The sequence below is a fragment of the Arvicanthis niloticus genome, chromosome 3 (assembly GCF_011762505.2).
Source record: "Arvicanthis niloticus isolate mArvNil1 chromosome 3, mArvNil1.pat.X, whole genome shotgun sequence".
In the NCBI taxonomy this organism is placed as follows: domain Eukaryota; kingdom Metazoa; phylum Chordata; class Mammalia; order Rodentia; family Muridae; genus Arvicanthis; species Arvicanthis niloticus.
Window position 1 is genome coordinate 85,615,473 of NC_047660.1, and position 25,876 is coordinate 85,641,348.

The 25,876-nt window shown below is 44.4% G+C and overlaps 1 non-coding gene across 1 annotated transcript; it reads left to right on the forward strand.

The window, feature by feature from the left end:
• Nucleotides 1–22,980: 22,980 nt before the first annotated feature.
• LOC117706422 (small nucleolar RNA SNORA17) lies at nt 22,981–23,106 on the forward strand. The gene has a single exon (XR_004606529.1). It is a non-coding gene; the product is annotated as a small nucleolar RNA SNORA17 (small nucleolar RNA).
• Nucleotides 23,107–25,876: the final 2,770 nt, after the last annotated feature.

The window sequence follows — 25,876 nt, forward strand, 5'->3', positions numbered from 1 at the left end:
GAGTTCAGTCCCTAGAACCCACAGTGGAAAGAGAGGTTGGCTTTTGTGAACATATACAACTCATCAATAAACAAGTGAAAATCTTGAATGCACACTTCTTTACCCCCAAGTTCACAAAGGACAAGAAAGTACATAGAAAAGTGCTCAACACTGTTAGTTAGCACAGACGGGTAAATTCAAACCACACTACGATGTCTGAGCCTCCCCTCCTCGCCTACACCACTGGTAAGAATTCGTGGACACCATGACTTTTCTAAACGCCCTAGCAGCTCCTCACAAGATGAACAGATGGGTGGATCTGTGTATATGCATGGAATTCTCAAAGAATAAAAATATGACACATGCTCCACTGTGTTTATAGCAGCCATATTTATGATTTCCAGAAGCTGGAAAGAACTCAGATGTCCTTCAACAGAGGAATAGACATAGGAAACATGGTACATTTATACAATGGAGTATTACTCAGCTATTTAAAACAATGAATTCATGAAATTCTTAGGCAAATGGATGGAACTAGAAAATATCATTCTGAGTGAGGTAATCCAGTCACAAAAGAACACACAGGATAGGTATTTACTGTTAAGTGGATATTAGCCCAAAAGCTCGGAATACACAAGATACAATTCACAGACCACATGAAGCTCAAGAAGAAGGAAGACCAAAGTGTGGATGCTTCAGTCCTTCTTAGAAGGGAGAACAAAATACTCATGGGAGGAAATACAGAGACAAAGTGTGGAGCAGAGACTGAAGGAAAGACCATTCAGAGACTGCCCCACCTGGGGATCCATCCCATATACAGACACCAAACCCAGATACTATTGCAGATGCCAAGAAGTGTATGCTGACAGAGCCTGATATAGCTGTTTCCTGAGAGGCTCTGCCAGAGCCTGACAAATACAGAAGAGGATGCTCGAAGCCAACCATTGGACTGAGCATGAAGTCCCCAATGGAGGAGTTAGAGAAAGGACTGAAGGAGCTGAAGGGGTTTACAACCCATAGGAAGAACAACAATATCAACTAACAAGCCCCCCAGACTCCCCTCAAGAGTGCCCAGGGACTAAACTACCAACCAAAGAGTACACATGGAGGGACCCATGGCTCCAGCCACATATATAGCAGAGGATGGCCTTGTCAGGCATCAATGGGAGGAGAGGTTCTGTGAAGGCTCAATGCCCGGGCGGGGAGGTGGGAGTGGATGGGTGGGTGGGTGGGGGAAGACTCTCATAGAAGCGGAGGGATTGGGATAGGGGGTTTCTTGTGGGGAAACTGGGAAAGGGGATAACATTTGAAATATAAATAAATAAAACATCAAATAAAAAAATAAAAATTAAAAAAAATTAAAGTATGTAACTTTTAGAAGTCAAATATACAAGTGCCAAATGACCCAGGAACTCGATTCTCAAGAAGATAATGCATGTACATCCATAATAGTTGTATCATTTTTGCTAAAACACAGAAGCAACCCAAATGTCTATCAAGAGGTAATGGTCAAAGAGCTGATGGTAAATACATTCAATATAAGTCAGCTTAGCAATAAAAAGTTTACAATGATTGATCCACTTTGCCAAATGAATGACTCTCACAGACATTTTAAGTATTTTTTAATATACAAAAAGTACATTTCAAACAAAATTCTCAAGGGGAAAGGGGTATTGACTAGAAAAAGTATTGGTGAAACGTTCTGACGTGGTGAGCGTATTTCTATCTCCTAGCTTCATAGCAGTTTGGACTATACACATGGAGCAACTTGCCAAGATCATAGAGGCAAGACTGTGTAGTAAATATTTACAATTTTCATATTTAAAAAGCTACAGAACAAGGCTGGGAGGGGGGTGGCTGCGTGGGTAAGAGTGCTTGCCGTGCAAACAAGAGGATCTGAGTTCAATTCCTTGCCTCACTCCATAGTTTTTTTCTTCCGATGGAAGAGATGGGTGTTGATGCATTTGTATGGCCCCCAAGAGCCTGGAACAGCAGTCAATTAAAAGATACATTTACTCCCACAACCTCCTTTAGGTATGCAAATACCTGATCTAATAAAAAGGTGTGGCCCTGAAATCTGGCTAGGGATGGAGGTTTTAAGCTGTGTAGTTCAGCTCCACCCTGTGAGAGATCCCCTGGGGCTAGGGACACCCAGCTGCACTACACAGACCAGAACACCCAGTCCCAAATTCCAAGAAACAGGGAGGGGGCACCAAACTCACGGGCGTTTCTCATCCGGTATCTTACAGTTGCTGGGTTCTGCCTCACAGACCCTGCAAAACACCTTCACTCAACCTTCTGAGGAATCATGGTAACATGCATTGGAGAGAAGCAGAGGGACCCAACGGCCACGGTCAGTGGCTCTGGGAGGCTGGGGTTAACTGCAGTGGTGGGGTCAGCAACCCTCTTGGGGGTAGTGTGTCTTGGGTGATCAAGCAGAAAGAGCAAGATTGTTTCCGTTCTTGGATGTGTGAGCTTGGTCAAGGTTGAACGTCTCTCAGACGGAATCTCCCTAAAGACTGCGAAGATAGATGAAATGGGCAAAGGAAGGGACTTGCCTATCCCCTGCCCCAGGGGCAACATCTGCTACAAGGATAGAGGCCATGCCTAGGGTCTCTGCTTGGCACAACCCTCTGTCTCGGGGTTTTTTTGTTCGGAACGGAAGCTGCAGTACTGCAGGTGTGGCTGACTCCATGACCCGTCCCTCATGCCAGCAACATGGCTCCCCATCATGCCTACCCCCAAAGATGCTGCCACATGAGCTCAGCACCATCAGCTCCTACCGGATGTACTGCACCTGTGCTGAAAAGGGTGGCAGGAGGCCTGGAGGAGGAGAGACAGAAGCTGACGTACGCACGCACAAACCAGCTTCGGGGACAGGAATACATACTCTGACCAAGGCCTGCACATTTAACTGCACTGTGGCTGTTTCCCCGTCTGAAATGGAAAAAAAACCCGTCATGGTTTCACACAGATTCTGTTTCCGTGAATTTAAATATTGTAAATTATCAGGGACCTATTATAGGCACATCAGAGACTTTCTCTAGAGTGCATTTCCGGAGGCTTCACGGGCTCAGATGTTCCAGGCCTTCTTCACCGAATGTCTGGGAAAAGAAATAGGGCTGGTCAGGTCCCTCGTCTGAGTGAAGGAGACTGTGAAACAAAACCAGATGTTTCCTGTTGGCTGTATTTTCTTTTGTTTTGCACTATAAATATTAATATGTATTAATTGTATATATTAATAGGTTAAGCAGGTGACAGTTCCAGGCATATACAGTCCTTCTTTTGATGGTCTCTAGCTGGCCTAAAGTGCTCCCCCATCCTCTTCTCCCTCTCCCAACCACCCCCTATCCCCTTACTCTTCCCTGCTAGATCCTCGGCTGCGTGCGTGCGTGCGTGCGTGCGTGCGTGTGTGTGTGTGTGTGTGTGTGTGTGTGTGTGTTTCTAGCTTTCACAGATGAGAGGAAACATTTGAGGCTTACCTTTGTGTATCCAACTTGCCTCTCTTGTCATGATATTATCTACGTCTATGGGCTTTCTACTTAGAAGGAGAGTGGATCGGGAGGCACAATATGCTAGCCAATACTAGTCTACCTCCTCAAACCCTTCACCGCAGAGAACGGGAAACTGCCAGTTGAAGCCACTCAACTGCAGGACTCTGAGCATCTATCTCACACATCTAAACCTGGAGTAGCAGAGATTAAAAAGAAGGACATACCATATGGCCTAAGGCAGTGTTTTGTACCCTGTGCATATCTGTGATGTTGACAGGCACCTGGTGTAACCAATCCCAACCCCTCCTGGCTGTCAGGGATAAGTGGCAAGAGAGGGGCCATTTAGAATGATGGTGCAGGTGACGTAAAGCAAAGGACCCTATAGATGAGATTAGTACAGAGCAGATAGGATCCAGGTGGAGGGAAGTAAAAGCTGTTTTTTAAATACTAAGTGTGGCTTGATGGGGTTTATTTATGAAGTTATTCCTACATGTGGCAAAGAAAAGTCCATTTGTAAGAGCCTGAGAAATGGCTTTGCCTTTCGCCTGGGACCATCTTCCACTTGGACAAACTGTCACTGGTCATGAATGACTTGAGAGCACGTATGGTTGCACTGAGAGCCGTAACTAATTCTCCTCCAGGGTTTCTTCATCTTAGGCAGAACCTTCGAACATAAAAATTAAGGAAACTGGCCTGACATGTAGCTTAGTGAAAGCACACTTTTTCCTATGGTTGCAGCCTTACGTTAGATCCACAGCCCTGGGAAGAAGGAGGGGAAGGAAGAGAGGCTGGGGGTGGGAGAGACAAATGAATGTGAAATTCATCAGGCCTACAGTCTTTTTTGTTTCCCTGGCTTCTGTGTGGTTTATAATATTGCATTTCACTTTTCTAAAATTGGCTTTCAGACTTGTCAGTTATATTTTCTATGTCTGTCTAGCAAGTTTATCCATGAATTTAAGCACTTGTGTTCATCCTAGTGGGTGTCCAGTTAAGGCAATATTTGCTCTACAGAGACCAAGGACTTCAGCATAGCTTACCCCACCCCCTCTTCTCACTGAAGTCTCATTTTGCTTGTTGTGTTTATATCACCATGGTTAAAATTATTTATGTGAACTAAAACTCTCTTACCCGTTCTGCATGTAGGTCTTTTTTTTTTTTAAGTGTATGGGTGTATTGTCAGCATGTGTGTCTGTGCACCATGTTTATGTAGTACTTCCAGAGGCCAAAAGAGGGTGTCATAAGCCCTAACTGGAGTTACAACCAGTTGTGAGCTGCCATGTGGGTGCTGGGAATCAAACTGTGGGTTCTTTGGAAGAACAGCAAGTGCTCTTAACTGCTGAGCCATCTCTCCAGCCCATCTCCTTGGAATTTAATTCTGTATAGTTGATCCAATTCCTGCTCCAGTAATAATTTAAATTATGGGAACTTGTAATTAAGTAATGTAGATTAAAACAAAGGCAATGCACACTGTATTTTATTACTTTTCTGTGACCTAAATTGGTTAGGTTCACCCACTGGATACAAGCCACAGAGATGCTTGCTGCACTTCCTCTTAGCTCTGGATGTAGAGACGCCCATTGGTAGCTTAAAATTGCCCATGGAGGAAGAATTTATACCATAAGAATTGGGAAAAGCTACAAACAAAGGCTTGGCTTATTATTTCGGTCACTAGACTTTTCTTTTAATGGATGAAAAATGTTTTCTGTTTGTTGTTTGTTTGTTTGTTTCTCCTCTTGTTTTTAATCACTTCTTTGAGAATTTTGTACAGTATGTTTGGTTATGCTCACTTCTTACAGACTGCTCCCAGATTCATCTTCCCTTCCAAACCCACAAACCAGTTGTGTGTATGTGTGTGTGGTGTGTGTATGTGTGTGTGTGTGTGTGTGTGTGTGTGTGTGTTTAAACAAGTAATGCCAAGTTTTTACTGCCTGAGAACTCTTGGTGGTCTTTGCTGAAAAAGTCTCACCCTTTAAAATAGAACTGAACCTTGGTCTCCCAGTAATTATCAATTACCGATAGCTCCTTGGCCAGGGTGGGGATTGGTACCCACCTTTCCCCTCGATGCTGAAATTTTGTCTGGCTTGAGCTTATCTTGGTCTTGTGCATCTGTCTCAATTAATATGTGCAAATGTCCTGCTGTGTCCAGAAAACAAACACCTGTGGCTCCTAAAATCATTCTACCTTCTCTTTCACAATAATTCCTGAGCTTGGGGAAGTGGGGGAGGTGAAGAAATACCAATAAAATGGGTTGAATTTAAATCGTTTTGTATTGATAAACCCTACAAAGGGAAAAAGCACAGAAAATTGCAGGAATATTCACCAGTGTTTGAAAACTGTTATCCAAGTCAGAAAAGTGATTTGTATCATGGGCAAGTGAGTGGGAACCAACCCACATAGAGCTGGAGATGAATGCAGTCTCCATTTAACAATAGTGTGTATGGGAATGGTAAATCTTCGCCAGTAAACTGTAGGTCAGATTTCATGACTACAAACATATTGGTAAAGCATTGTGGATCAAGATGCAAACCCATCTGTCAAGTCACAGTTAAATTGAGACTATAGTTGGACTGAGACCAAGAATTTGGCAAAAATAAATAAATAAATAAATAAATAAATAAATAAAAGCATTAGAGTCAATCAACTGTGCAGAATTCACAAGGAAGAGTACTGCATGCTTCCTTGTTGGAAGATAATTGCTGTGTCTCCCTTATATCAGTACATTTATTTCAATTTATTTTTATTTATTCTACACCCAGCTACGTTCCCAGCTATATCAGTAAGCTTATGATAAACTTAGCTGTTTTACATAGAGAGAGACAAATCTGTCCCCTGGCTTCCATGGTAGTTAGATCTGGAAGCAACAGTAGCCATCAGAATCTGCAGATTTCTCAGTCCCTTCTATAAAGTGATTTGCATAGAACTAGACTCACAGCCTCAGATATTTTAGATCCCCTCCAAATGACTCTCATACCTAAAGCAATGTAAGCACCATGCGAGTTGCCCCTCTGTGGCCTCTCATCTAGACGAACGACAAGAAAAGCGTGCACTTGTGCTCAGTACAGGAACAAGTGTATCTGGGTACTTTTTATCTGAAGATACTGAATGAAGGGCATGAACCTGCAAATGCAGGCTCATGGCTGTGCTGTCTCTTACTACAAAAAAAAAAAAGTCTTTTTTTTTTTTTTTTAGTGCTAAATGTTGACTATCACTTTCTCAGAGGTTTATCTGACCTTTCCACTACATCACCTAAGAAAGCAGAAGGAAATAAACAGAAATATCCTTCCTCTTTTTCCCCAGAGCCAGCATAGCCCAGGGACTACAGGACTGCCCCAGAGAACTGGTGAAGCTGAGGCTGGAAGACTGGGGCAAGGCAACCCCCCAGGACCATCAACCCTCAAAGGGCTGGCTGCCTGTAGCTCTCTAGGCCTCTTTAGCAGTTGAAAATGACATTGTAGCTGTGAATGAGGATACATAGGCCAAGAGGAAGGCTGTGCAGTCATAATTCTCACCACCTCCCTACCAGTCCCCCACAGAGCATGTGGCTTCAAATGCCTCATGATCATATGGCCATTGACAGCAGGCCCCACCAGGAGACACTGGGCAAGGGTCGCCCTGAGCCCAGTTCTGAAGTATGAAGATCAGACAGAGAAACAAAGCCACTTCTGCTTTCTGCCCAGGGCCACCAAGGCACCAGCCCAAGGAGCAAATTTGAATTCTCAGACCTCAGCACAGGTTCACTTCAGGTTTTGAGGGAAATTTGTGGGCAATTTCATTACAGTTATGTCTGGGCTTTCCCACTTCTAGAGAAGCTGTGGAGGGTGGGAATCCTTGTGCTAAATGTGGTGGCTGTGACTGTCAGTTCACACACTGAAAACTGATGACTTTTGCTTCCAGACATGAAGAAGGAGGAGGAGGAGGAAGAGGAGGAGGAGGAGGAGAAGGAAAGGAAGAGGAAGAGGAGGAGGAGGAGAAAGAAAAGGAAGAGGAAGAGGAGGAAGAGGAAAGGAAGAGGAAGAGGAGGAGGAAGAGGAGGAAGAGAAAGAAAAGGAAGAGGAAGAGGAGGAGGAGGAAGAAGAGGAGGAGGAAGAAGAAGAGGAGGAGGAGGAGGAGGAAGAGGAGGAATCACCTTTATTTTTCTTAGTGTGAATCCATCCTAAGGACATGAGCCAGTATCAACATATATTTTTATACTTGCCTGAGGTCCTTGTAGAAGTGGAGGGGGAAACTGGGGTATATGGGGTGGTTCTGATGCTTTGATTGGGAATCTGCATGTGAACAATGAAGGTCCTGTTCCCCAAATGGTTCATGATCAATCAATAAAGATACCAGTGGCCAACAGCTGGTTCCCCCAGGCAAGCTAGGAAATGCAGGAAGGGAAAGGTATTTCCCATGCTTTGGAGGAAGATAGCGCCAGATCCATGTAAGATCTCTGGTGGAGTGGCCATTGGCTGCTTCCTGATTGGGCCTAAGGTAGCAGGTGGGAGATTAGAAGTGTAACTAAGCTAAGGTAGATTTAGAAGCGTTGAGCAAGGAGATGAAAACAGGGCGACTAAGTTGAGGGTAGGTTCAGAGGTGTTGAGGAAGGAGTAAAGAGAAGGGCACGTTAGCCAAGGGAGGCTCAGAAGAGCCCAGCCACTGTGGCGTAAGTAGAAACTGCACACTACACTGTGGCTACCGCTACATATAAAAGCAGATTCCTATGTAGAAAGAAGTTCTCTGCGTGTGGGAGACAACCTGAAGAGAGACATCTCAGAAGACTTTAAAATCGCATGCTCTACAACCATTCAGATTCAACAACAGATGTTATAGTAGATGCTTGGCTTAGAGTGTTCGGTTGGAGGGCTCCCGTGTGGCTGTGGGCACACGCTCTGGGTTTGGAGTGCGGGGTTTGAGCAGCCTCTGTCCCTCCTCAGCCTTGCATTGGGCGTGTCACTTCAGCTGATTATCCTCCAGCAGCCCCGTTGATGCATCGAAGATCATCACATCCTTCTCCATGAGTTGTTTTGAGGGAAGGGACACTGACTGACATACAGGCTAAGTGAGCTGCAACTTCCAACCCAGGAGCATGGAGTCTATGAGTCCTCCTCACAGGGAGGTTTTGTCTCTTACCATGGGACTCAGTACCCAGGAGCTGCAAAGAAGCCTTATCTGACTCTCTGAGGACCCTAAGCTGGATCCCATGGGCTGTACCCTGTAGATGGACACCAGTGTGAACAGGACAGATATCTCCCCTCTTCAGAGAATTTCACGTGCTCTCGAGGCATGAACTTGGCAAATCATTGCCACAGAGACACCAGGATCTGCCTGTCCACAGAAGTTCTGGAAGAAAGTACCACCTTTCTTCCAAGACCCCTGACCCAAATGTCTGGTGGTGGACAAGTGTGCCCTTCTCTTGCTGTGTGTACAGCCTCCAGAGGAAAGATGAGTGGATTCTAGTGCCCTGTATTTGAGACAGGCTCAGCATTGAGGTGTGCGGTATGGACTGTGGAGTGTGATACAGGTAGAGACATTCTGCTTCAATATCCAGGGAGAATTAAACACAGACGTAATTACACTAAAGACTTCCAACCCTTCCTGTCAGACCATCTGAGCTTAGTGACTCTCCACAGCATGTCTAAATTTCCAGTTGTAGAATATACCCATTTCTGGCTTTTCCCCAAGTTTAAATTCACATCTGTCAAGTTTGCACATCCAGTAAGTATATACATCTGTCAGGCCTGCACGTGTGCAAGTCCAGTACATGTCAGTGCAGTGTTCACAGTGGCTCTTTATACACAGCAGCCCAGAAATACATCATGCAACTGAACAGCTCACTTCCTGTCTCAACACAGAGGCATGCTAGTCACTCAGTGGGGAATGAGGCTAGAGTCTGGGTGGTGTGCACTTATTTTATATTTTTGAACAAAATTTCATTTTCTTAAAAATAATTTTACTTGCTTTTTTATGTTGGCTATCACATACATTTGTTTTTTTTTTAAGTTTGGAAATGGAATATATTTTTAATATTATTTAGTTATTCATGAGAACATAGTATCTTCTTTAATTCTCATTTATATCTATCTGTCTGTCTGTCTATCTATTTAATGCATGAGTGCTCTGCTGCATGTACACCCACATGCCAGAAGAGGGCCTCATATCCATTTATAGATGGTTGTTAGCCACCATGTGGGTGCAGGGAATTGAACTCAGGACCTCTGGGAGATCAGCCAGTGCTCTTAACCACTGAGCCATCTCATCAGCCCTACACTTGTTTGTTTGTTTGTTTATTATTTTATGTGTATGAGGTGATTGTGTGCTCTGTGCATGTGAAGTGTTGAAGAATGTCAGAAGAGAGCATAGGTCCCTTGGAACTGCAGTTACAGGTGATCATGAACCACCTAATTTGGGTGCTGGGAACTTAACCTGGGTCCTCTGTAGCAGCACTGGCTTGGTTAGGGTTTCTATTGCAGAGATAAAACACTGTGGCCAAACACAACTTGGAGAAAACACAGTTTATTTCCTCTTACAGCCCTCAAGTCACACTTCATCACTAGGAAACTCAAGCAGGAGAGAAACCTGGAGACCAGCAATGAAGCAGAGACCCAGGAGGGGTGCTGCCAACTGGCCTGCTACCCACGAATTGCTCAGCCTGCTTTCTTATGCCACTTAAGACCACACGCCCAGGAGTGGTCCTGCTCACAGTGATCTGGGCCCATCAACATCAGTCATTAGTCAAGAAGATGCCCTACAGACAGTACGGTGTGAGCATCATCTCAGCCGAGTATCCTCTTTTCTAAAAAGTCTAGCTTGTCTCAAGTTGACAAAGAAAGAGAAAGAAAGAAAGAAAGAAAGAAAGAAAGAAAGAAAGAAAGAAGGAGAGAAGGAGGAACTGAGGGAGGGAGGGAAGAAGGAAAGAAAGAAAGAAGGAAGGAAGGAAGGAAGGAAGGAAGGAAGGAAGGAAGGAAGGAAAGAACAGGAAGCCAGTGCTCTTAACTTCTGAGCCATCTACAGTTCCTATGCTTACCTTTAGATTTTTTGTAGAAATATTTTTTTTAATTTATTCTTCTCTCACATACTACATTCTGTAGTGAAAACACTGAAGGGCCTGCATGCAGCTGCACTCAGGCGTGAGTTCTTTGTTGCATTGTGGATCCATGAGTTTGTCTCTGCTAAGAGTGGCAGGATCTTAACTGAATTCATTATGCATGACATCGGGCAGGGGCTGGGGGGGGGCGGGGAAGGGTAAGGGAGGGGAGTGAACTCAGCCTGATTCTGTGGGGCGCAGGGCTCTCCAGTGGGGACCCCCTGGGCCAGGGGGCAGCCTCCTGTGGCTGGAACACAGAGAAGTCCCCCAGGACGGCAGCATGATGGCAGGCCCCAATAACAGGAGAAAGTCCGGGGTTCCAAGAGCTTTATTGACATGGCAAATGATGGTTGAATCTAGATGTACACCCCCACTTAAGCCAGGGTGGGCCTGACTTAAATAGGGAGGAAGAAGGAAGGAGGGCCTGGGAAAAGGAACACATAATTGGTTACACCCTCTGGCCTTTAGGTAACTCATTAATAGAGAAATCTCTTGAAACTGAAGCCTGTAGTCACACCCTCTACCTGTGCTCCTTGGGAGGGGCTGGATCCTATGTGACTGAATGGCGCAGGTTAATGGAGTTCCACACCATGTGTTAGGAGCCTGGATTCTGGGAGAGTGGTGGAATAGATGCCTGTCCCTTGCAGGGTCTCTGGGACACTTCCAGCCAGTGTTTCTACCAAAAACCAAGAGCCCTTTCACAGCCTTACAACATTCCTCCCAAATTTCCCCTCCCTTCTCTCCTCCCAGCCTCCCCTCCACCTCCTCTCTCCCCCAGACCCACTCCTCCATTTCTCTTCAGAAAAAGGCAGTCTCCTGGGGATATCCTCCAAACATGGCATATGAAGTTGCATTAAGACTAGACACATCCCATCATCTGAAGGCTGGATGAGACAACCCAGTAGGAGGAAAGGGTTCCAAGGCAGGCAACAGAGTCAGAGACAGCCCCTGCTCCCATTGTGAAGAGTCCCACAAGAAAACCAAGCTACACAACCATAACACATATGCTGAGGACCCCTGCTTAGTTGATTCTGTGGGTCATGTTCTCCTGCTTGTCCTTGACTGCTCTGGCTCCTAGAATCCTTCCTCCCTCTATTCCACAGAAATTCCCTGAGCCTGGCTGTAGTCTCTGTATCTCTTCCCATCAGATGGTGGATGAAGCCTCTCTGATGTCAATGATGTTAGGCTCTGGTCTGCAAGTATAGCAGAATACCATTAGAAATCACATCATTGACTTTTTGTTTTTGCAGTCCTGTTTGGTTCTATCCTAGGTCTCTAGGCTATTCAGTCTCTGGTTCCTGGCCCTCTGCGATCTATCAGGCATGGGATCCTCTCATGGCATAGTCTCAAGCTAGACCAGTCATGGTTGGCCACTCCGACAAGTTCACCTTTACCCCAGCACATCTTGCAGACAAGACAAATGGTAGGTCAAAGGTTTTCTGGCTGTGTTTGTGTCCCAATCCCTCCACTGGGAGCCTTGCATGGTCACAGAAGACCAGTCCATTTCGGACTCTGTAGGAGTCACCACTGGGAGTCTTTGCTAGGGTCACTCATAGATCCCAAGGAGTTTTCATTGCACTAGGTTTCTATCTCACCACTGACATGCCCCCCACTCCCAGTCATCCTCCCAGTGCTCTCTCCCTCCACCCTCACTACCTGATCCCTCCTGCTCCCGTCCCCTCACCACCCACAAAATCTGTTTCTCCTTTCCAAGGAGACCTATGTGCGCTTGAGCCCTCCTTGTTACTTAGCCTCTCTGAGTCTGGATTGTAGCATGATTTTCATTTACTTTACAGCTAATATCCACTTATGAGTGAGTACATACCATGTTTGTCTTTCTGAGTCTGAGTTAATTCACTCAGGATGCTTTTTCTAGTTCCATTCATTCATTCACATCCAATGTCATGTTGTTATTTTTAACAGCTGAATAATACTCCATTGTGTAAAGCACCACATTTTATTTATCCATTATGATTTGATACACATTATTCATCAGTTGAGGGACATCTAGCTTGTTTCCAGTTTCTGGCTATTATGAATAAAACTGCTATGAACATAGTTGAATAAGTCTTTGTGGTATGGTGGAGAATCCTTTTGGTATATGCCTATGATGGCTATACCTGATTGTCAACTTGACTATATACGGAATGAACTACTGTCCAGATTTGGAAGATCTCGAGGCTGGGAGATACAAGTTTCTGACCTGGATCTTGGCATGGAGATCCTGAGGCATAATGGCTACAAATTCCAGGAAACTAAGGCAAGGAGATCTCTGAATTCAAGGTCAGCCTGGGACAAAATAAGTCCCAGATACACACCTTTAATCTGGGCCACATCTTCTGGAGACCTACATGAGGACATTGGAAGAGGGAAGATTCACTCTTCTTCACCTGCTTTCACTTACTTGCTAGCACATCTGTTGGAATCTACTAGCCTTGTGAGACTTAGAAACTACTAGATCCTTGGACTTCCCATCCACAGCTGACCATTGTTGGGGAGTTGGACTACAGACTGTAAGTCATCATAACAAATTCCCTTACTATATAGAGACTACCCATAAGTTCTGTGACTCTGGAGAACCCTGACTAATACAATGCCCAAGACTGGTATAGCTAGGTCTTCAGTTAGATCAATTCCCAATTTTCTGACAAACGCCATATTAAGTTCCCAAATGTTGTACAAGTTTGCCCTCTCACCAACAGTGGAGAAGTGTTCCCCTTGCTACACATCCTCACCAACATGGGCTGTCAGTTGTGGTTTTGATCTTAGCTATTCTGACAGGTGTAAGATGGAATATCAGAGACATTTTTATTTGTATTTCCCTGATGGCCATTTGAGACTCCTGGTGAGAATTCTCTGTTTAAATCTGTACCCTATTTTCTAATTGTATTATTTGATTTTTTGATGTCTTGAATTCTTTATATATTTTGCATATTAGCCCACTGTCAGATATGGAGTTGGTAAAAATCTTTTCCCGTTCTGTAGACTGCTATTTTGTCCTATTAATGGTGTCCTTTGCTTACAGAAGCTTTTCAGTTTCGTGAAGTATTAATTAATTGTTGGTCTTAGTGCCTGCACTATTAGTGTTCTGTTCAGAAAGTTGTCTCCTGTGTCAGTACATTCAAGATTATACCACGCTTTCTTTTCTATCAGCTTTAGTGAATCTGGTTTTATGCTAAGGTGATAGATAGATAGATAGATAGATAGATAGATAGATAGATAGATAGATAGATCACCCTAAACTCAAGTGATATATATATATATATATTCATTTCTTTTTTCCCAATTGTATGATTTTGGCTTCTGTGTCAAAAATCAGATGTCTACAGTTGTGTGGGTTTATCTCTGGGCCTTCAGTTTGATTCCATTGATCAACCTGTCTGTTCCTATACCAATACCATGCAGTATTTATTACTATTGCTCTGTAGTACAGTTTGAAATCAGGGATGGTGATACCTCCAGAAGTTCTTAATTTATTGTACAGGATTGTTTTAGCTATCCTGAGATTTTTTGTTTTTACATAAGAAGTTGAGAATTGTTCTTTCAATGTCTGTAAAAAAAAATTATGTTGGAATTTTTATGGAAATTGAATTGAGTTTGTAGATTGCTTTTGGCAAGATGGCCATTGTCACTATGTTAATCTTACTCATCCAAAAGCATGGGAGATCTTTCCATCTTCTGATTTTTTTTTTTTAATTTCTTTCCTCAGGGATTTGAAGTTCTTTCCATACAGATCTTTCACTTGCTTGGTTAGAGTTACACCAAGGTATTTTATATTATTTGTGGCTATTGCGAAGGGTATTGTTTCCATGATTTCTTTCTCAGCCATTTTGTTGTTTGTATTAAAAAAGGATAGTGATTTTTTCTTTTAGTTAATCTAACATCCAGCCAATTTGCTGAAGGTATTTATCAGTTGTAGGAGTTTCCTGGTAGAATTGTTGAGGTCACTTATGAATAATATCATATCACCTTTGAATAGTGATACCTTGACTTCTTCCTTTCCAATTCGTATTCCCTTGATCCCCTTTAATAGACTTACTGCTCTAGCCAGAACTTTAAGTACTATATTGAATGGATATGGAGAGAGTGGGCAGTCTTGTCTTGCTCCTGAGTTCAGTGGGATTGCTTTGAGTTTCTCTCCATTAATTTGATGTTTGTTATAGGACTATTGTAAATTGTCTTTATGTATGTCCTTGTATCCCTGATGACTCCAAGATTTTTATTATGAAAGGAAGTTAGACTTTGTCAAAGGCTTTTTCAGCATCTAATGAGTCGATCACGTTTCTTTCTTTCAGTTAGTATATATGGTGAATTACGTTGACAGAATTTTGTGTGTTGAATCATCACTGCATCTCTGGGATGAAGCCTACTTGATCATGGTGGATCATCTTTTTTATGTTTGTGAATGTTTTGTTGAGTATTTTTCTATTAATGTTCACGAGATAAATTGTTCTGTAATTATCTTTGTTGGGTCTTTGTGTGGTTGGAGTATCACAGTGACTGTGACCTCAAAAAACGAATTTGGCAATGTCCTTTTGTTTCTATTTTGTGTAATAATTTGAGAAGTGTTGGTATTAGGATATCTTTGAAAGTCTAATAGATTTCTGAGCTAAAGCTGTCTGGACATGATTTATTGTTGTTGTTGGGAAACTTTTAATGACTACTTCTATTTCCTTAAATGTTATAGGTCTATTTAAATTGATTATCTGATCTTAGTTTAACTTTGGCAAGTGGTATCTATGAGGAAATTTGTCTATTTGTTTAGGATTTTCCAATTTTGTGGAGTATAGGTTTTAGAAGTATGAACTAATGATTCTTCGGATTTCCTAGGTGTCTGTTGTTATGTCCCCATTTTTGTTTCTGATTTTGTTAATTTGGATATTCTCTCTATGTCTTTTAGTTAGTTTGGATGGATAAGGGTTTGTCTATCTTGTTGATTTCCTCAAAAAAAAAAAAAAAAAAACCCAACATTTTGTTTTATTCTTTGTAATATTCTCTTTCTTTCTATTTTTAATTCTCTTCTTTATTTCAGCCCTAAGTTTGATTATTCCTTACTGTCTACTCCTCTTGGGTGTTCCTGTTTCTGTTTGTTCTAGAGTTTTAGATGTGCTGCTAAGTTGCTAGTATGAGAGCTCTCCAGTTTCTTTACAGAGGCACTTAATGCTGTGAACATTCCTCTTAGCCCTGGTTTCACTGTGTCCCAAAAGTTTGGATATGTTTGACTTCACTTTCACTGAATTTTAGAAAGTCCTTGGTTTCTTTCTTTATTTCTTCCCGGACCCAGTGATCCTTCAGTAGAGTTGTTTGGGCTCCGTGAGTTTACAGGGTTTCTGTTGTCTGTGTTGCTGTTGGACTCCAGCTTTGATCCATCATGGGCTGATAAAACACACGTGGTTATTTAAATTCTGTTGTACCTGTTGAGGCCTGCTTTGTGCAGGTCAATTTTGGAGAAAGTTCCATGAGGCGCTGAGAAGAAGGTACAGCATGTTAGCACCCATCATGTCTCTGTTTAGTCTCTGTCTTGATGGCCTGTCCATTGGTGAGAGTGGGGTGTTGAGATTTCCATCTATTAATGTGTGAGGTTTGATTTGAGGTTTGATTTAAGCTTTAGTGATTTTTTTTTAAACAAATGTGGGTGCCCTTAAGTTTGGGGCATAGATGTTAAGCATTGAGATTACATCGTGGCAGCTGTTTTTTCTTTCATGAGTATGTAATGTCCTTCCTCATCTCTTTTGATTCATTTTGGCTAGAAGTCTATTTTGATAGATATTAGAACAGCCACACCAGCTTGCTTCTTGCATCCATTTGCTTCGAATCTTTTTTCAACCCTTTACTCTGAGGTAATGTCTATCTTCATGTTGAGGTGTGTTTCTTGTATGTAACAGCAGGATGGATCCTGTTTTTGCATCTGAATATTAGCCTGTGTTTTTCTATTGGGGATTGAGTCCATTGATGTTGAGAGATATTAATTGCCAATAATTGTTCATTTCTGTTATTTTGTTGTTGGTGGTGGTGGTGGTGTGTGTATGTGTGTCCCTTCTTTTGGTTTTGCTGGTGTGAGATTACTTATTTTCCGGTTTTTCATGGGTGTGGTTAACCTCTTTGGGTTGGAGTTTTCCATTTAGTATCTTCTGTAGGGTTGGATTTGTGGATAGATATTATTTAATTTTGACTTTGTCATGGAATATCTTGTTTTCTCCATCTATGGTGAAAACAATCTATTGAACGTTTTACTTAGTATAGCAGTCTGGGCTGGCATCTGTGGTATCTTAGAGACTATCCAGGACCTTCAGGCTTTTAGAGTCTCCATTGAAAAATTGGGCATAATTCTAATAGGTCTGCCTTTATACGTTACTTGCTTGTTTTCCTTTGCAGCCGTTAGTGTCCTTTTTCTGTTCTCCATCTTTACTGCTCTGATTATTATGTAGCAGAGGAACTTTATTTTCTGGTTCAATCTATATTGTGTTCTACAAGCTTCTTGTACCTATATAAGCATATCTTAAAGTTTGAAATTTTTTCTATGATTTTGTTTAAAAAAATACTTTCTCGACCTTTGAACTGAGATTCTTCTCTTTCTGTTTCTCTTTCTCTTTCTATTATTTTTAGGTTTTGTCTTTTCTTTTCACGGTGTCACAGATTTCCTGGATATTTGAACCCCTGGTGTCTTGAATATTTTTAGATATAACATTTTCTTCGACTGACGTATCAATTTCTTTCTTTTTTCTTGGTTTTCTTTAAGGGATTTATTCATTTTTTCCAATCCCTCATTTGTGTTTACCTGTATTTATTTAAGATATCTATTCATTTCCTCTTTAAGGTTTATGGTCGTTTTCTTGTGCTTCCGCTATGCTGGAGTATTCACGGCGTGCTGGGCTTTGATGTTGGATACTGGAGTATTCACGGCGTGCTGGGCTTTGATGTTGCCACGTCGCCTTGGCTGTTGTTGGCTGTGTTTTTACACTGGCATCTGGGCATCTGGGTTTGGGATGGATACAGGTCTAGGTGCTGATTTCTGAGTTTGTCTTGTTAGATGGGTGTTTTGTTTCTTGGTTTCTGTTTCCTCTTTTGCCTTCTTGTCTCTGTGTTCTCTATTTCTGGTGGCCAATATGACCTCTGGTTCAGCAGGGCATCTGTCATAGTTGGGGGCTGGACTTGTGGCAGAGTGTGGCCTTTAGTCATCAAGTGTGTCACTGTTCTTCTGACTGTCATGGCCTGCACTTGAGCAATGGGTATCCTCCTGCCCATGTAAGGGCAGAGGCACAAGGGGGTAGGGGTGGGAAGAGGTGTCAGAGGGGTGGGTCTTTGGGATCCTAACTGAGGGCATGAGAGGTTTCTGAGGACAGGAGGGCCTCCTTCCTGTTCTTCTGACTGACAGAAACAATTTTAAATGTAACAGTGGTGCCGTGACAGCTCTTACTGTATGTATACAGTAGGTTGGGGTAGATGTCCAGGCTACTAGTGGGCACTCTGTAGTTCTCTGTTAAATTTTTAATTTAAAATATTTATCATTGGCCATGGGCCACACCCAACCCTCACTGGGAAAGCATAGAAGTGAGCAAGTAGGTGATGGAGAGATGGGAAAGGAAGAGAAGCCGAGTGGTGTGTGCTGTGAAGAGAGGCAGAACTGGAGACTTGAAGGTAGCTACTGGTTTGGCTCCTTGGGAAATGGTGAATTACACTGTTCATCAATAGAGCCAGTAACAAACGCAAGTGCCAGTGGGCCTGTGCCTTCTTCCTTTGAGAAAACCCATCACTGTGTGAGTGGCTATGACTCCCAGAGCTACGTCCTAGTCCAGGAAGAAGAGCAGCCCCTGCAGAGTGGAGACCACAGCTGGCTGACATGCCCTGCTGTGTTTGCTTCCTGTCATTGACCTATCTTATCTGCTCAGCTCTCTAGCTGTTCGTGGTGACTGTTCAACCATGAAACTGGACTACTCTATGGTGAATTACAGTTTCTTTGTGCTGTGTTTAACCTTAGCAAGGGTTTTGTTTGTTTCTTTGCTTGTTTTTGGTTTGGGGGTGTTGAACTCTTTGGGTTGGACTAACATTTAACCATCCTACCTTTCAAAAGATGCCATTGCTGATACAGTTCTGCAGACAGAAGACACCCAAAGCCCTCTATTGGAGCCACTGTGATGAGCAAGTATGTGGTGGAGAGATGGGAGAGAAAGAGAAGCAAAATGGCTTGTGCACTCTCAAGAAAGGCAGAACTGGAGACAAGAAAGTGGTGAGGGACAACTGATGTGAATACCCTGTGCTACCACCTGAGACCATGGTAATGTCCTGGCCGTTGCTGCAGCTGAGAACCATGGCCCTGTCCCTTGCCTAGACAGTGTGGGAGTGCTGGCCCTGAGGGTGTGAAAGCAGGAGATGAAGCAGATGGTGTTTTGCTGGGGCAAACACGTGAAGGAACATTTAGCTGAAGTGGACACAGGTGAATGACTAAGGCAGACTCACAAAGAAACGGTTCACTTGAACGGACACAGGATGTTCTGCTAAAGCAAGCACATGAAAGGACACTTGCTAAAAGAGTCTTTGCTAATGACATGCATGTATTTGTCCACCTTACATTGCATAGTTGAGCTGCATTTGTCTGGACGCCATAGAAAGAAACACACCAAAATAACTTTTGGTGGTGTGCTGCAGTTTCTGGCCACTTCTGAGGACTCAGGCTGATTGGCAGAGTGATGTCAGCTGAGACAGATGCATGTACTGAGATAAAACCCACTCGTGGAGGACATGTGATGTTTGAAGAGAGTATAAAAGGACCCAAGAGACAGTGATGGGAGCTGAGCTCGGCTTCCTTAGAGCTGGCTGTGCAACGCTTGTGGGTTTGGAGGCTTTGCTGATCTCTGCTTCTCTGAGAGAGGCACAGCTGAGAACTTCTCTGCTGACTCACGCTGTGGCTGAGGCCTGGCTGTCTCTGCTAGGCAGTGCCACCTCTGCTGATTCATGTTTGCTATCTCAACTCTACCGAACTGGACTGCAGTTGTAGCCGTGAAGTGTTTGCGAGTGGACCCAGCTGCCACTGCTGGCCTGCGAACTGAACTGCCAGCTTCCAGACAACACAGACAGGAATTACTCCAAAAAAAAAAAAAAACCTTTCTAAACAGGACCACTTCCCCCATATACTTTTTTTCCCCACTGCCTCTGGTGGGTGGTGGGCTAAAAGGGAGATTAAAGTGTTTAAGAACCATGATTAAAATTAAGGTTTGAAAAAAAATGAAAATTACAAGGGGAACTGTCCCTGGTGGCACAGGTGTAGGAGGGCTGGCAGGTTGACCAGCTCGGCTTCCACCCAGGTCCAGATCCAGGGCTTTGAGCTGGCTCACCCCAACGCCCAGCCCATCTGTGAACTGCTGGAGTGTATGAAGTGGCTGGTCTTGCAGATACAAAGCTGAAGGATCTACAAAGGGCAACAGAATATCAAAGCGAAGTTCTGATGCGGATCCATATATATTGACAATGTAGCAGAAGCCAGAGGCCTCAAACCAGACCAATGACTCATTGCAATTAACATTGGCAAGTAGAGCTATCTGGGCAAAAGGGTATACAATGTAATACACTATAGCTTCCGTGGTGGTGAGACTCTGTTGTTTGTTTTTAATTACTGTGTCCTGTGTGAGGGAGGTTGCAAGGGCGGGCATAGGGCAGATACGGAGGGACAGGGCGATGCGGGATTGGGGTGCATGATGTGAAACTCACAAAGAATCTATAAAAAAAATTAAAATACTTAAAATTGCCAAATATGGCAGTAATTATGCCTGTAATCTCATCACACACAAGGCTGAGGCAGGAGGATCAGAAGTTTGAGGGTGTGTGTATGTCTGTATGCATATATGCCTGTATGCCTGTGGTGTGTCAAGTTTTTGTGACATATGTAGACATATGCTTGTTTGTCTAAGTGACAATTGTGTGCAGAGCCCATAAGGACAAGAAGAGGACACTGCCTCTTCCTTGAATTGGAGTCCCAGGCAGTTGTCAGCTTCCTGATATGGGCACTGGAACCGGAAATCTAGTCTTCTCAATAACAAGTGATCTTAACCACGGGGCTGTCTCTCCAGCTCCAGACTGGAATGACTTTATATGTTTGAAACAAGTGCAAACCTTCTGTCCCAACTCAAGGTTGTGTGAAGTCCAAATGGAGGTGAAATATTGTCTATGGAAATTTAGCATACAAACTGAGTAACTAAAATATACCCCAGAGTCAGAAGATGTAGTATAAAGATGATATAATATGCGTCAATCAACAGTATTTATACTAATGACGTGCTGAGATGATGTTTTGTATGTGTTGTATTATGTAAATACATTTGGAAACTGACTTCGGACTTTTTCCCCCATTATTAATAGCAAGCTTTATACCCTTGTGGCACGTATATCTTCATTACAGACCACTAGGCACACCCCTGTGGTACGTATATCTTTATTACAGACCACTAGGCACCGATTGAGGCTCAGGAGTAGAGCACCTGTCTCCCGCGTGCCAGGCCCTGGGTGCCATCCTCAACACTGCACAACATAAAAGCTCCTAGTGCTAGAGCCTGAGGTTCTGGAGGCTTCTCTGTTCCACGTGTCCTCTATGTCACTGTGCAGCGACGATCACTGGAGTGTTTGATCATCACGTCTTGACCACACTCTGGCTCATTCTCTGCTCATTAGGAAGCATGAGGGCCTCATGCTATGTGGGTCAGCCTGAGCGTCAGATACAGAGACCTACAAAGCATATGTTATCCAGCCTCCAATTCTATTGGCTACCTGAGGTTGGCCTCTGATGCCCAGTGAGACAGGACACTTCTCCAGTCCCGCTTTCCCCACTGCCTCAGGATCATCCTACCACAGACTCTGTTTTAGAGCGTCTACTGTGAAGCACTGCCAGACGGGAGGCCAAAGCTGCTGCCTGGACCTGGCAGGAGGGACGGGTGACCTCGGAATGCACACAGAAAACAGGGGGAGGGGAGAGGAGAGGAAGAAGAGAGGGGGGAGAGAAGAGGGAGGGGAGAGAGAGAGAGAGAGAGAGAGAGAGAGAGAGAGAGAGAGAGAGAGAGAGAGAGAGAGAGTCTCTAAACAGCATGCTGAAGGCGCCATCTTGTGGCCATAATTACCAATTACAATCAGTTGCTTCTTTTTCCTTTACAACTTCCTTTTCTAGCTCACACATACTTTGTTAGACACCGTTATGATGGTATTCAATAAAGTGTGTCTTTTGTGACTCTCCTCACCCATCCCCCCACTCCTCTGGAATCCCCGTTTCCTCCTTGTAACCGCTCCCTCATACCGTCTCTTCACATCCCTCCCCCTTCTGCCACCTCCCATCCTTCATCACAGACATGGCTCCCTTCTGGTCTTCTTTCTAGGTTTTTAGATTTCACCCAAGCGTATGCCTGTTACACATGCGCACATCACAGACTAGGATCCTCAAAGGGAGCTCATGAGGACGAGGTTATTTTCCTTCTGAGTTTTGGTTGTCTTATACTTTCCAGATCCACTCCATTTCCTGAAAATCTCATGATTACAGTTTTCTTCATAGATGCATCGTGTTGTTTTTAGTTAGCAGAGGAGATCTGAGCTTTGCTATGGTGTTTTATGCAGTATAACATTGTAACTAACTAACTTCACCAACTCTTCCACTTTCTCACCCTCTGAACTGTCTCCTTTAGATACAGAAAAGGAGAGAGCTGAGCTACTTGTAGTTAATACAGACTCTGCACATGAGAGGGAAAGGGACATGTTTTGACCCCCCCACCCCATGTCTCATCCCTTCTTTTACATTTGCATTATTTGTTATACATATATGTAAATTCCATGTCAATATAAAAATATTCATATGCACATATATGCATAAGAGAGAAAGCATGCTATTTGTCTTTCTGAATCGGTCTTATTATTTAACATAATTTCCATATCTACCCATTTTTCTGCAAATGTTATGATTTGTGTGTGTGTGTATGTGTGTGCACGCGCACGTGTGTGCGTGTAATTGTGGAGGTGGGACCTGTGTGAGCCATGACTACACGTCTGGAGGTCAGAGTTCGGCTCTTGGGAGTTCATTATTCTCTTTTGCTTTATTTTGCCTGCCGTGCTGGTAGCCCAGGCTGGCCCACCATCTCCAGGCCATCTTTCTGTTTCCACCTCCCTTCCTGACTTAGGAAAGCTGAGAGTACAAAGGACAACCAAACACCATGGCGTCTGACTCTTTTACATGGCTGCCAGAGATCAACTCACGTCATCGGGCTTGTACAGGAGCACATTTACCACTGAGGCCCTCTCCCCAGACCACAACCCCCCCCCCTTACAGCTGAATTAAATCCATCTGTGCATGTGTCTCACGTTTTCTTTATCCATTCATCTGTGGTGAACATCTAGGCTAGCTTCATATAGGCTCCTTGTCCCACTGCTGTGACAAAATCCCAGACAAGAATCAATTTAAAGAAGGGGCAGAGTTCTGGCCCCTAGAGGCGTTGCAGGTGTGGCTGCTGTATCACAAATGCGCCAGTAGGTGGCAGAGAGGAGACAGGCTCTGTCTACACTCTCATTGGTCAACATCTGAAGAATTAGTAGCCTAACATTCCCTGAAAAAAAGTGAGCCTTAAACAACCATCAGTCTGGTGCCAGGGGAGATAGCCTAAGATCACTACCAGTCCTCCTCCGCACAGGCCTAGGGGATGATGCCAAGACAGTCCCTGCCATCTCACATTATGGCCGTAACGCACATGAGGGGTAAAGCACTCCTGAGACCACTCCTGAGGTGACTCCAGACACCCAGAGGCCCTGGGCACCACTAAAAGGAGCAAGTAAGTGGTGGAGAGATGGAAGAGAAAGAGAAGCGGGAGGATGTGGGCACAATGAAGAGGCAGAACTGGAGACTTGAGGGTAGCAAGGATCAACCTGATGTGAATAGCCAGTGATGCCACCTGGAACCATGGTGGGGTCCTGGCCTGTGCTGCCACAGAAAGCCGTATCTGAGTCTGTGGCCCTGTAATCACAGGGGTCTGTTACAACCAATGGCCAGGCGGATGTCCCTGGTCTGAGCTGCTGACCAGAAACATGTTGATGTCTGAGGGCGGTGCAGAACTAAACTCACCCCTCACTTGGGCATCCTAGGAATGCTGGCCCTGGGGTCATAAAAGCAGGAGAGCCAACCCCACACCTGACTTGTTGTAGTACTTGGGAGAGCGAACCCTGCACACTGTGGGGGTTTCGATTGAGCCAGCCTGAGGATATGAGTGTAGAAGGACTGGCCATACCACCTGTTTTCCATGCAGTGGTGTGAATGAGCGAGAGAGACCCTCTTCCCCTCCCCCTTCTTCCCTTCCCCATCTGGTAGCAGGTGGGATACCTGGCTCTGGGGTCATGAGAGCAGGAGAGCTGTCCCTGCCCCTCACCTGCTGTAGCCCTCCAGAGAGCAGGCCCTGCACCTCGCCCAGGCAGCAGGGCAGAGCTGGCTCTGGTTGCAGGGTTTGCCTGTAACCCAACCCCAGGGTATGAGAGTAGGAGAGCTAACAGGCTGACCAACTCAAATAGAAACCTCTCAGGCCAGACTCGGGGCTTTGAATTGGCCCAGTTCAACATCTACCCCCACCAATGAACTGCTGGGGTACATGAAGGAGCCAGCCCTACAGATCCAAAACTACAAGATCTCCATGACACAGGGCAACAACAGGATATCCGAGAGGAGTCCCAGTGAGGTGCCAGCATTGAATAGCAGAAGCCAGAGGCCCCGTACCAAACCAATGAGTCACTGCAGTGAACATCTACAAGCAATTAAGTGTGGGCAGAAGGCTACCCTGCAGGACACACTGTGACACACTGCAGCCTCCACAATGATTTTTTTTTCTCTGTTGGGTAAGAGACAAGGGTGGAGGGTGGGACAAGGAGACGGGGATATGAGTGAGAATGGGGTGCATGACATGAAATTCACAAAGAATTTCAGTAAAAAGTTAGGGGGAAATGTAAGGAAGGTTTACTGGATTTACTTTGGTTATCAGTCTGAAGTCAGGGAGAGCTGAGGACACCCTTCACTTTGCATATATAGTTAGGTTGCAGAGAGATTTGCACTAGGTTTCTGCTTCACCCCTTAGTTAAACCCTCTGGAGGTGCCCTCGCCGACAGGTGTGTCTCCTGAGCCTGTTATAAATCCAGTCAGGTTGGCAATGGGTTGACTGTGGCACAGGTTTTGGCTATAGTGACTAGTGTCTCAGTTAGCACGCTCAGGTGTCTCAGGAGGATCGCTGGGTCATACCATACTAGTATCTTCAGTGCTGGTTTCCATAGCGACAGCAGCGCTTCACACTTCCACCAGCAGTGACTAGGGGGCGCTGCACCCTCTCCATCGGGTTCTTTTCCTGATGGTCGCCATTCCCACTAAGGCGAGTTAGAATCTGAGAAACAGTTTTAATTTGGATTTCTCTGGTGGTTGAACATTTTCAAATGTTCATCAACTGATAATGTATCTCCTTTTTTGAAAAACCATCCGTTCAGTTTACCGGACCACATATTGTCTAGATGATTTGGTGTTCAGTTTTTAGAGTTCTTTATTTGTTCTGGATATTGAGCCCCTGTCAAATGTGTAGTGGGGAAAGGATTTCCTCCCATCCTGTAGACCGCCTTTTCCCTCTGCCGATTGCCAGTTCCTTCCTTCGCTATGCAGAGGTGTCACACACTAATTTTACGCAGCTCATCGTCAGTTCTTGGGACTGTTTTCTCAGCTGTGGCGTCCTTTTTGGAAAGCCCTGACCTATGCCTCCATACTGAAATGCTCCTCCTACCTTCCCCCAGCAGTGTCAGGATTCCAGGTCTTCTATTAAGGTTGAAGTTGGGGTCTGTGTGGGACAGGGTATACGTACCTGACTTCATTCTCCCTGGATCTGATCTCCAGGTTCACCAGTATCATTAGACGAAGATGATTTCTTTTCTCCAAAGTGTGGAAACTTTTTCAGAAGTTGGGTGGCTGAGGCTACGTGGGTTTATGTCTGAGTCCCCCGTTGTCCGTGCATCTGCTGTGTGCCAGGAAGGTGCTGGCTTCTCACTGCGGCTCTGCAATGTAATTTGAGATAAGATGTTGTGTTGTCTGCAACATTGTTCTCCTGTTCCGGGTTGCTTGGCTGTTATTTGGGGTAGGGTCTTTAGTGCTTCCATATGAATTTTATCCTCTGTGTCATCAGGGGAAATGGCCTATATTTTTCTTCCTTCCTTCCTTCCCTCTTCCTCCTCCTCCTCTTCCTCCTCCTCTTCCTCTTCTTCCTCCTCTTCTTCCCCTCCTCTTCCTCCTCCTCTTCTTCTTCCTCCTCCTCCTTCTTCTTCTTTTTCTTCTTCTCTCTCTTCCTTCCTTCTTTTCTTT